This window comes from Arachis ipaensis, chromosome B8, assembly GCF_059453495.1.
Source record: "Arachis ipaensis isolate K30076 ecotype BB chromosome B8, ASM5945349v1, whole genome shotgun sequence".
Taxonomy (NCBI): domain Eukaryota; kingdom Viridiplantae; phylum Streptophyta; class Magnoliopsida; order Fabales; family Fabaceae; genus Arachis; species Arachis ipaensis.
The window spans coordinates 22,176,829-22,190,210 of record NC_142443.1 but is presented as its reverse complement, the minus strand read 5'-3'; positions in this window follow the sequence as shown (position 1 = coordinate 22,190,210).

Genomic DNA, 13,382 nt, shown 5'->3' with positions numbered 1-13,382 from the left:
TTAAAAATATGACATAATTGGTGAAATATATTGAGTACGATACCCTAGAATTGCTTCTTGGCCACAACACCTTGAATAAGCATGCAATTATTTCGCAAGTACACGTTAAGCTACCTGTTTGTATTTGCACCATTCATTGCCAGACAAAATTGTTGTTTCTAAAATATTTAGAAATATAATTATTATTTATGTTATTTTTTTATTAGTTTAATTTAAAAAAATAATATTATAATATATTTGTTAGAATTTTGTATTTAAAAATTTGATTTTTAGTAAATTTTAAAAGAAAAAGATAACATAAAATAAATAAAAAAATTATATAAAATTTAAATGAATTTAAAAAAAAAAGATTATTATTTGAGGAGGAATATAAAAATATAATTAGTTTAAATTTAAAAAAAAATAGTATTATGATAAAATATTTTTTTTCAAATTATTCAACAATTATTTGGATTTTTAATGATAAGTATTGACATGACCATGCATGATGCAATATTTGACAAATTAAATTACTTTACCAGCACACAATGCAATATCTGGAGATAATTCATGTATATGTGGCTCTTCCCCTAAACACACACTGATACTTACGTGTTTGATTTTCTACTTAACCCACGCTTTAATTTATGCTATCATATCACTTGAAAAGGATCAGTTGCTTGTTACATTCCAGGTTCTATATATACATTTATTTGCATGTTCAAGATTTTTAATAACCTAATGTTGTACATACATGTTTGCAACAGTTTCTATGGATATCTCATACACTTTCTTTTATGATATAAAAGATAAATTATTTATTTTTTCACATTTTTTGTCAATTTTTTTAATACAAAAAATAAAAATTAATAAAAAAGATGTGCGATGGTATCATCGTCAATGGTTACGTAGCGTACATATGAAGGTTCTGGAATCGTAGTCAACAGCTGTCCTACTTTTATTTTGTTTGTGTATTTGAATATTGGAACAAAGATTATGTGATGTAATGATGCTTTTTCATGGATATGCTAATTAATTCTTGGCTAAAGTATGTATTTGTTTTTCAAAGTTTTGAAAATTTTTTAAATTAAAATTAATATTTAATTTAATTCTCAATTTAAAATGAATTTTAATTTTGTCGGAACCATTAGTTTTTTTTCTGTTAATTCTTAGTCAATTTTTTTTTATTTTTAAATAAATAACCATTATCCTTAATTCTAACCTTAATATTTTCTCCAATTTGAACCGGACTTTCTTTTTGAACAAAGAACAAAAAAAATTCAACACACTAAAGTGGAGTGACTCAAAGAAAAATGACATATACAACAAAAACAATAAAAACACAAATACGATTAATCTGTTGTCATATTCGATATTGCCATCGATAACCAAATAGATCAACATCACATTACTTCTTATAATTCAACAACGACCTCATTTTAATGTCTTCAACGCTACTCTCTTTATTCTTAAATATTTTCGTATTTTGTGTCAGTCAGATTTTTTAAATTACTGCAAAGAATTCAATCACCCTCTTTTTCTGCTCATCTTTTCTGTTAGGCACTCTTGTCTAACTCTCAAATAGTTCTGCGTAATCGTATTCAGAGTAGCCCAAACTCTATCAAGTATGTCAACCCTGCGCACTACACTTGTCAAGTAAACTTAGAGAAAGAAATAAATGATGAACAAATTCTACATCTTTTTTACACATAACACAAGTATTATCATTTTGATGAATGGCTCCTAATATACTCAATCTCTCTTTCGTATTCACCCTTCCCACTAAAACAAACCATGCAAAAAACTCAATTCTTGGCGGGACTAAGCCTCTCCAAATTGAACTAGTGAAGTTATAACTTGTGACTTCTTCCGAAATAGTCTCTGTCTGCAACACTTGCACATAGGAGTTAACAAAAAAATACTTTTTTTTATCAAATTTTTACATCACTATGTCCTCTCTATCAGTTAATAATTTAACTGGCCTTAACCTTTTATGGAGTTGGTTGACAAGTGCCAACTTCCATTGGAATAACTCTTTCTTCCAATGGAAATTCCATATCCACTCTAACACATTTCGAAACCCACAATCTCCTATAATAGATCCTTATTGGTTTGAAATAGAGAAAAGCCTCAGAAAATTCTCTTTTAAAGGCCCACCTTGTAACCAATTATCCTTCTAAAATTGAGTTCTTCTCCCATCCCCTATTTTCATAAACAGCCCACTAATCATCTTGTCTTTTTCTGTTGCTCCTTAAAATTCAACTGACAGATATCATTTCACGGACCACCTCTTAAGGTAGTAACTGATTTGATAATATTATATTGGGATATAAATCATTACAAGAATATACAATTTTTTCCACAATAGACAATCCTCCTTTGAAAAATGCCACCACCACTTAAACAGAAGTATTGTATTCCTAATCACCGCATTTTCCACCCTTAATCCACTTAGTTTTTTTGGCGCCTGCACTACTTTCCATTTTACAAGAGGCATACCATTGTTTTCATCCTCTTTACTCCATAAAAATCTCATTTGCAATGCAATCAAATTCTCTGCAACCTCCTTTGGCATCTTATATAAGCTAAGATAGTAGACTGGCAAGTTATTAAGCACAGACTTGATAAGAACTAACTTTCCAGCTTTATTGAGTACCTTCGCTTTTCAGATACTGAACTTCTCTTCCATCTTATCTATAATCGGTTTTCAGGTCTTCACCATCCGAGGATTTGCTCCTAAGAAAATTCCAAGGTATCTCATAGGTAGAACAACTTTCGTACAACCTAGTAACCCACACATATTTGTCAGTCACTCCGGCTCACAATTAACCGAGATCAAATTTGAATTGTCAAAGTTAATATTCAGGCCAGACATGAGTTCAAAATATCGCAGGAGCCTCTTATAGTTCAAAATTGTCTCTGTCTTTGGTAGACAAAATAAAATAGTGTCATCCGTAAACTGAAAATGTGACAGTTCTATATTATCTCTCCTAACCAACAGTGAAGATATGCATTCATTCCTGACTACCTCTCCCACCAGCATATGCAATACATCAATAACAAGAACAAATAAGAATGAAGATAGAGGATCTCCTTATCTTAGACCTCTTTTCATCTTGAACGACTTGGACGGTGACCCATTAATCAGAACTGACACAGAGGTTGTACTTACACATTCCTTCACCCATGTCCTCCATCTATGACCAAAGCCAATTTTTTATAACACAATATCCACAAAGTTCCACCTGACCCTGTCATATGCTTTTTGAAAATCTAACTTTATAATCGTCGCCTTCTTATTGCGCATCCTCAACCACTAATCCGTTTCACATGCAATGAGAGCACCGCCGTGTATTTTTTTTTGTCCCTTCACAAATGCACTCTGTGTCTCTTCCACTAATCTTGTCATCACTGAACTCATCCTTCTCACTAATACCTTCGATATCACCTTGTACACACATCCAACTTTACTAATTGGCCGAAGGTTTTTGAATTCCTTAGCATCCACAAATTTTGGAGCTAATGTCACCCAAGTTTCATTCACGTCCATTGGTAATTTGGCACTTTGGAAAAATCCTAATACAACTGCAGTGAATTCATGACCAAACTCATCCCAACACTTTTTGATAAAGTTCATGTTATACCCATCATTACCTGAAATTTTAGTCGACTCACAATCTCAAACAACCTTTTTAATTTCCACAGCAGAGGGCATTACTTCCAATAATGTAGCCTTTTCTCCATCAATCTTCTTCACCATCCCTTCCTGAAAACCAATTATTAGAGCATATTCTTGTCGATACAAATCTTTATAGAACCCTCTAATTGCAACATTTATTCTAGCCTGATTCCATACCAACCTCCCATGAAGTAAGAGTGCATCAATTATGTTATTCCTCCTTCTAACCAAGGCTACTTAATGAAAATACCTAATATTCTTATCTATATCCCTTGCATGCCAAGATCGAGACATCTGCTTCCAATGAATATCCTTTCGAATATATCATTTCTCACAGCATCTCACCAGGGCCTTGCGTCTAGCCTCCATCGTACTATCATATGCGCCATCACTTACTGTATCATCAATCTTTTTTATCTCATCCTCAAATCTCTTTATTCTATTATCCATGTCACCAAAGTTATCTTTATGCCATCTTCTCAATGGTATCGTCAGCACCTTCAGCTTGCTTATGAATTGAACATTTTCCAAGTTTCTCCATTCATTTTTTACCATCCTCAGAAACTCCTCATGTGTGAACTAAGAATCTAAACTTTTAAACGGTCTTGGACCCCTACTCACCCTTGTATCTTCAACAATCATCGGGCAGTGATCTGATAACACTTGAGGTCCATCTCTCAGGCGAGTATCTGGAAATTCTTCAATCCAGTTTACATTGACCAATATCCTATCAATGCGACTACACTGCCAACCCCTGAACCACGTGAACTTATAATCATTAAGCGGTATGTAAGTCCACTAACTGCATATCCTGAACCCAATTCTTAAACTCTTCCGCAGACACTAATAGCCTATTCGCTCCTTTCCTTTCCTTCACTTGCATTATTTCATTGAAATCTCCCATGAAGCGAAAAGGAACCTGACACAGCCCCACATATAGCTCAACTCCTCCCACATCACAAGTTTATCTACTCGCACATATGCTCCGTACACCAAACAAAATGCACAATTAAAATTAGTATTAGTCATCAGTCCCTCCACACACAACCATCACTCTCCTTTATAACAATTACTTATTTTAAATAACATATTATCCCATATTAATAGTAATCCTCCAAAAGCACCTACAGATTCTACATATTTTCAACCCACCATGTCATTTTTCCAAATACATATTATGTCAAATTTAGTCAACACTTCTCTTAGTTTTAATCAACCCTAACATGTTCAACCTAAATTTCTTTTTTAATTCTTTTACCATACTTAACTTTTCATCACCTCATAAACCCTTAATGTTCCAATAACTATAAATTATTTAAAAATATTTTTACACACCTTATTGTGGTTCTTAGGTCTGCTTCTTCTCACTTTTTTTTTTTCGCCAAACTTCTTCTGTTTGCAATTTCTTCATTCTGAGCTTGTAGTATTGCTATAATATCTTCTTCATTATGTAAAACTGCACCAGACTCCATTGCTAACTCCCAAGTGTTCATATTTTTCTTCATCTGTTCCTCCCACTTCAGCCTTTCATCATCCATCACGTTTACATGCTCTAGTTTAGTTTCGAATCCAGCCTTCTTGATATCACAACCTCCACCATCTGCAAACTGTTCCTTACAAGCTGTCACTATCTTTGGTATCATAACACTTTCTTTGCCTCCTGCCTTAGCCAGATTGGAACTTCACTTCTTGGTGTGATTGAATGGCACGAGTTTCTCCATCCCATTCTTCTTCAACCATCACCATCTGCAGCGTCTCTACCACATGGCTCGCCTCTACCTCTGTCTGTCCCATAGCCACGTTCCCAGCATCGACGTTGCTCTGGTTCATGACTCCAACAGGCGCCACTCACGGTCGTCGATGGGTAGCAATCATCGTCGGCTGTGCAGACGGGTCTGTCAATGGCGCACAAGAGCTGGTCCTCAAAGAAGACCTAACGTTGCTCCTATCTTCATTTGCGGATACATCAGCAACCCATGTTGCAGCAGTCCAACCCGCATCAGCCTCAGCCCACCGTCCAACACACATTTCTCCTTCACATGGCACATCTTTGCTATGTTCAATTGTTGGCCCAACACTATCATGGCCCAAACAGCCCATGCCACCAGTACTTCTTTTATTATCCATTTCCTTATGAAAAAAATGGCCCATCATATATGTTTCTTCAGTCCTTATACCACCCGCATGTACCCCACGACCCCAATTTGAATTTTTCTGTGAAACCGTCATTTTTGAATCCCCTTCCAAACTCAATTCATATTCCCCATAATCCTTGCCTCCATCAATCTCCTTCAATGCATTTAATTCAGTTACCTTTTTTCTTGAACGATTTTAATTGCTCCTGATTCCAATCATTCAAAATCATTTCGTGAACTACTGTTCTACCCTTCTCTTCACCGTGATCCCTTGGCCCTACCACCACCAATTCAGCCGTCAGATAAAATAACGTTGTCGTCCTCTTCATTCCTCTATCACTTAAATCATGGTTTGCCTTCATCGTTCATGAATTTTCACCTACTAGCATACTTTTCACTCCATATATCTCACGTCCTACCTCCTTTACAAAAATATCAAACCCACTAGTGCTGACCATTATGTGAATCTATTCACTAATAACATCAAACACACAGGTATCGATTTGAACTCTTCTAGAGCTAAATGATAAGCCTGATTCCGTCACTTCATCACACTGTACTACTTCCCCTATTAATCGCCTATCATTTTGAACGTTTCTGCGGACCATACATGCAACAACACTCCAAAACATTCTAGCCAAACTCTTCTAGTCTCACTGTGTTCTAATACTTCCCATCTTCAAACACTATGAAAAAATTACAGAAGATTATTCATTTTGAAGGTAAAAGACTCCTCTGCATGCTTCACGGAGTCAAAAGTTAATAATGCCTTATATGCTTCTAGTTCCCGGACTTGAACAACATGAGGCAGATTCTTACTAACTGCCTTCTTTGATACATTAAAATCTATGGTCGTGGCCGTCCCATATTCTCTTGTGCAATTGTCACTTCATCCTTCTTCGTCCATCCATTCCCATTTGGGTCCTTAACTGTCGTATTCTTCATCGCCACTTTCCCACCTGCATGAGTAACCATATTGTCCCCACATTGAGTCTGCCTATTCTCAACAGCATTCTTTACTCTTTCTTTGACATGCACTCTTTTTTCCTTCTTCCCATTGTCCTTCTATACTTAGCCTCTCTTCTGAGATTGTCTTACCTCGTAATCTCATGTGATCCATGTCCGCTATAGTCTTCAGGCCCCTTTCGTCGTGTACCGTTGATACAGGCTAAATACTAGTTTAGAGTTTTCACAAGTTATGAAACTCAATTTTGTCAATAATATAGTCTAAATCGGCAAACAATCTGAGTAAGAGTTTAGAAAGAAGATTGTCACAAATCAAAATAAATAACCAAGAGTGTTAATTCCGAGTCATTTTTCTTGGACTGACAATCGTATGTATTAAGGTCGATTGTGAAATGGGGGTTTCCAAACACAATTGCAGAAATTTAAGAGACTAGGAAATTAATGGAGTAAATAACAAATAAACTGTAAGAAAATAAAAATCAATAAGTAAATGAACAATTAACTAAGCAAGCATGAAACTAAGATAACCACAATTGTAAGACAACTACACTAGGAAACAATTACATTGAACTAGGAGTAATCAAAAGAATGAGCTAATGAAAGAGATAACAATCAAATTATTAAAGGATCTTGGCTAGGATTGATATTCTAGGCTTCCCATCATTGTTATCAACCACAAATATGATCATTGTGAAAAGTTAATCCCACTTTATCGACCTCTAACTAATGAGAAAAATCAAGTAGGCATAATTAATCTCAATCCACAAATCCTAATCAACTTATCAATTAAATTTGATGAAAGATTAGCGTTAGTGGAAACCAAATCAATTAACAATCCTAAATTACTAATCAATATTGGACATTGATAACTTAAGGGTACCTAATTACTCGATCCCAAGTCAAGAATTGAAAGTTCTACTCCATACTCAAATAAAATATTTCATCAAACACTTAGTGTGCAATGAAATAAAATATTATGAAATTGCTAAAATTAACCAAAACTATATCTAATCACTATAAGATATCGCTAACAACAATCAATTAAACATATATAAAATATAAAAACAGCAATTCATTAATAGAAATTCAAGATTCGCAAGGTTCATGAACTAAGGAAATAGCAAAGTAATACAAAGGTAATTCAACAAAAATTCTAAGAAAAATTAAAGTAAGAGAACAACAAAATTAAAGCAAAACTATAACTAAACAAGATTGAAATTTAAAAGTGGATACAAAATTAAAAAGAACTCTAGGAAAATCTAGAGAGAACCTAGAGTTTTTCTTACTAAAAAATTATGAGCAAAACTATGAAAACTATGTAAAATGATTATTCCCTCAGTATGTGTGTATCTCCCCCTTGAATTTAGGCCTTCAATGCTTTGGAAGGGAGCTGAGTTGAGTCCAAAATTAGCCTCAAAATCGCAGTCACGTGCCCTTTTAAGTGAGGCACACACTGCTTATCTTGCGTATGCACGCATCGTGCGTATGCACGAATTGGCGATGGTGCATATGCATGATATCCAGATCTTCAAATTTTTATTTCTTCAAGACTTCTCTACTTTTGCATGCTTTCACTCCATCTTTTCAAGACATTTTTACCTTTTAAGCCTGAGATTACTCAACAAGCACATCAAGGGATCAAATGAAATAGAAATGAATTAAATGTTTGATAATTCAATGGTCCCAAAAAGCAATTTTAACACCAAAGCACAATTAGGAGAATTTCTTGAAAGCATGCATCTTTAATAGATAAGTGCAAGATAAGTTGATAAAATCTAATATTTTCAACCCTAAATTCATTACAAAATATGGATTTATCAACCGTATAAAGACAAAAAGATATAGCATACCATTTTTTCGCTTTCGAGAAAGATATGTCATTGATTCTTCCTATCTAGTTGAATAAGTGAAATAACTCCCTCTTCGAAATATCTTCGAGTAAATTGTCGACAAAAAGATATAGAGAAAGACTCATTTTCCAAGTGATGGTACTTTTCTCAATTCCAAACCTTAGGATCCTTTGAATATTGATGTGATTCCCTAGTCCTATCCCACTCTATGTTTCTCCCCTCTCTCATCTCTCTATCTGAACCTGAACTTTATCCCACCCAACACCTATCCCCCACCACTCTCTGTTGTGCCTCCCTTCCATCGTCTGTGCCTCTATCTCGCTGCCCTCTGTTGCCATCGTATTCCTGCTTCCACTATTTACTCTCCCCATACCCATGCCTTATTCTTCTTCACTCTTTGTCTTTTTGGCTTAAAAAATTAACTAAGAATTTAAAAATGTATAAGAATAAAATTAAAATTATTTTAAATATTAAGAATAAAAAGAACCAAACAAAAGAGTCAATTAGTGATGTTCACGTATTAGATCAAATATTAAATTGGATATGCAAATTTGAGGCATTTCAATTTAAAAATAAATCTTGTTTTTAACTTTTTTTTTTCTAATGAATACACTATTTTTTCGTATAAAAAAAAATAACACAACTAACAAATAATATACTTTTTATTTTTTAATCGGATAGAATTTACAGATGTGATATACTTGTGGATCGCATCGAATAATATCCTATAGCCTAGCCAATTGGATATCATTTGTGAAAATCGGATCGAGTGTGGATCGGATCTTCAAGTTAGATAGATCAAATCTCATTTTGTTCATCCCTGAAGTTAACTATTTTTTAACCAATATCAACTAATTTTTTTAAATTATCCTTTCATCCATCTTTATTCACATTTTTTCTTCTTCCTCCCAACATCACTTAATTTTTCATTATCGTTCGCCACTATCAACCACTGTAAATTTTAAATCTAAACCGTCCACTCTAAATCTTAAATTCTAAACCGTCCAAAAAATGAAATTTAAAAAAAGTAACTTTAATTTACATTAAAAAAATAAATTGGTTAATATTAACTAATAAAAAATTAATTTTTTACTATAACAAAATAGAATTTTTGCAACGATGTTCTTTTAACTACTTAACAATAATTATAAAATTCTCGTCAATTTGAGCATTGTGATCGCTAGTACATTTAGCGAAGATTTAGACAGAAGTTGATAATGCTGTTGCTAATTTACAGTATTAACTGTGGTATTTTTTCTGCTACAAGGAGTAATAATTTTAAATCAATAAAAATTATAAAAGTAATAAGTTTTATGGAAAAGTAATGTTTTTCCATAATTAAAGTAATTGAGATTTTCCCCTAATTAAAGTAGTAAATTTTAAACTAACGCATTTTTTTTTATTTTCATATATATATATATATATATATATATATATATAAATTTAATTTTAATGCTCTAATAGTATAAAACATTTTATATATTTGTACAATTATAATTGTTCTTTTGGATGATTATTCAATATTTATGTAATTAATGTAAAAAGTAGTTATTTTTATTAATATATATATATGGATGTTAAGTTTGTTAGGAAAAATATATGATGTATGTGAAAGCGCATCAATGATATTCAAGCTTTGAGATTATTAGCTGACTACATACTCATTAATAAATTGCAACTCTTACTTTGTCGTTTTCAATTATTCCAAGTAATAATGCCTTCATGATTGGTCCTTGTAAAATTTATGTTTTATGAGTTTCATGATGTTTTCCAATTGTAAATTTTATTTTTAATATATCTAATGCATGCAACTAAGACATTTTTCACCTATATATTTTCAACCCTTTCCTCGAACTTTAGTTCCTAATTGGGTTATCAAAAGCTGTGAAATTTGAAATTAAGGTCTCAAATTAAATAGTTTATCGCAGCATTTTCCGTTTCATTTTCAACCATTGCAGGCAAGTCTAGTATGCTATTAATTCAACGAAATGGACTATATATGGAGATGGCTTTTCAAAAATAGAGTTAGTTCTTCGGTTAAAGAGAGATTTTGTTACGCTAATTCGGGTTAAGTACTTCAATCCTGCTAGGGGTGATTATTAAAACATAAATAATCTGCCAAAATGTATGATTAAAAGGGTTGTGACTTGTGAGCCCTGCCAATTTATATAATTTAGTCAATAAATGTACAAAATTAAATATTATTCTTCAAATATGTAAATATTAAATTTAAAGGATAATCCTTAAACATTTTTTTGTAAAATAAGGAGTGCTGTATTCTTTGTCAATTAAATAAATTTTTTTTTAATTTATTATATTTTATATCAATAATTCAAATTTAGAGTTTAGAAAATAGAATTTATAGTTCAAATTTTTAGGATTTATAATTTAAAATTTAGACTTTAAAATTTAAAGAGCATTGTACTTTTCATTTTTCAGAGTGTATTAATATTCGCCAAATTTAAAGTCATTAGTTTATTTGAAAATATTATTAAATAACAACTATTTTTCAACTCAAGACTTTGATAGCAATAATTTCTGAAATAAGTAAAAAAGGTAAAATATGTATATGCTTTAAAAGAAAAAAGGAGAGGACTTTTATTGTTGCTTAAATATTATTTAAATCAATAATTGATCATCATGAGATCATTTCCGTCGATACTAAAAGAAATCATGCTTAAGATTAAACATTGTTTAATAAAAATCAAAACACTTTTTCAACAACTTTCATGTGTTCTTCATGGGTTGAAGTGAAAGTTAATTTTCAATTGTGGTCTCTTAATTAACCCACAGTACCATCACATACACCACTCATTTTCTTGTTCTCTAAAATTCAATGAGGCAGCAGAACAAGTTTTCCACACGAAAGAACATGTATGGCAAAACAGGTAAATTTACTATAAATAATTAGGGTTTAGGATATACTAGTATAACTATATATGAAGAAGGTCAAATAACAGCGATGGAAAAGAATCAGATTTTGTCTTTCTTGTAATTTTCACCTATCACTTAGACCCTTGTTATATGGTTTGTCATAATCAAAATTCAAAATTATGTGTAAAAAAATTGATATGAAAGCTACTTATACACATCATTTCCCATATTTTCCATATTAATCATCATTAGTCTACATTTGATGGAAATATATTCATATTATAAATTAGTTATTATTAGTAGCTTTTGAATTGTATGTATAAATAATTATTATAGACCTTTATCTAACACCAATAATATTTTTAAATAAGAATCATGTACTTGCATTGTTAAAACAAAAACATTATTGAATCCTTGCGTGAAACTAACGGAACATGTAATAGTAATATTAAAGATAAGTCTATATAGATATATGATAAGATAATTTTACCGTATAATGTTGAAGTGAGACCAATGGTCTATTTGGTCACATATGAGAATAAAAAATATTGAAGTCAAAACATTTATAATTGGAAGCAATTTTCACTGTTTTAGCTCGTTTAAAAATAGTATCTCTCAACATTTGTTTTGCCGTGTGACACTGTTGGCTATTGATGAACATAGTAAGAACCTTCCATAACAGCTAAGGCCAGTTATTTTACATACTATATATGCTACATACTTTGTAAACAAATTAAATGAAAAAATGAATATATATATATATATATATATATATATATATATATATATATATATATATATATATATATATATATAGCATTCCATTATATGTTGACTTTTGACTATAGATCAGATCAGAGGCGTTCACTGTAGCGCCGTCTGTATCTGCGTCAGTTGTGGAATAACGTCGCAATATGTCTTGCATGTCTATGGTGCCACATGTCATGTGTTTATTTATGAAACTTTATTTTCATTATTGGTAGCATTATTGGATATGTGTTTCTTTTAATTTTAATCCATTATTCATGTAGAAAAATTTGATGCTAATATTTTTAATTTACTATAATTTATGAAAATATAAAATTTATTAATAATGTGTAAAATTTATAATATATAAATATTATAACTTATACTTCAATTCTCTCTAATTGTGTTTACTCTTTCCCACTCCTTCATCGTCGTTATTGCGCCTCCCAAATATCCTTGTCTTATTGGATGTCTCATTTTCTTTTTATGTGAAGTTATCATTGTCCTTCAAAGATATTAACTCTTATGAGATTAGAATAACTCAGGTTAAAATAAATACCTAATTAAAATGTGACATATTAAAAAAAATAATTTACATGTTACTTTAAAAAGGATAAAAATTTATTATTATCTTATATAAAGTTAATACTTTAAAATTATTAGATAATTTAATAAATTTAACTAAATAATTATCTAATAATTTTTAATTCTCAACTCCACGTAAAAACAACAACGTACATGAGTCTTCACCATACATGAGTCTTCACCATATTGTATAGGTTGAGCTTTTTTCAAAGTTTTTTGTGTACTAAACTGTTGATGTGGATAACTGTAGTGTTTGTGATATGGAGGCACATGCATGCTTTCAAGAGTTGAGACAAAAGCCAGCAAATAATTTTTAAATCATTGGTCCAAATTAGTCATTTTGATGTTAATCACTTAAGAAAATTAAATTACTTATCGGAATTACAGGTTTGCCCTTTGAACATTTTATTTTTATTATTACTATTACTTACTAACTATCATAGTCTCTTTCCATGCATTATGCTTACGTGAGTCATGACAGAAGAAAGGAAAGAAATAAGGATTTAAATAATTGAATAGAGAATCATGAAAATTATTAAATATATAATATTGAGGGGGTTAAAAACG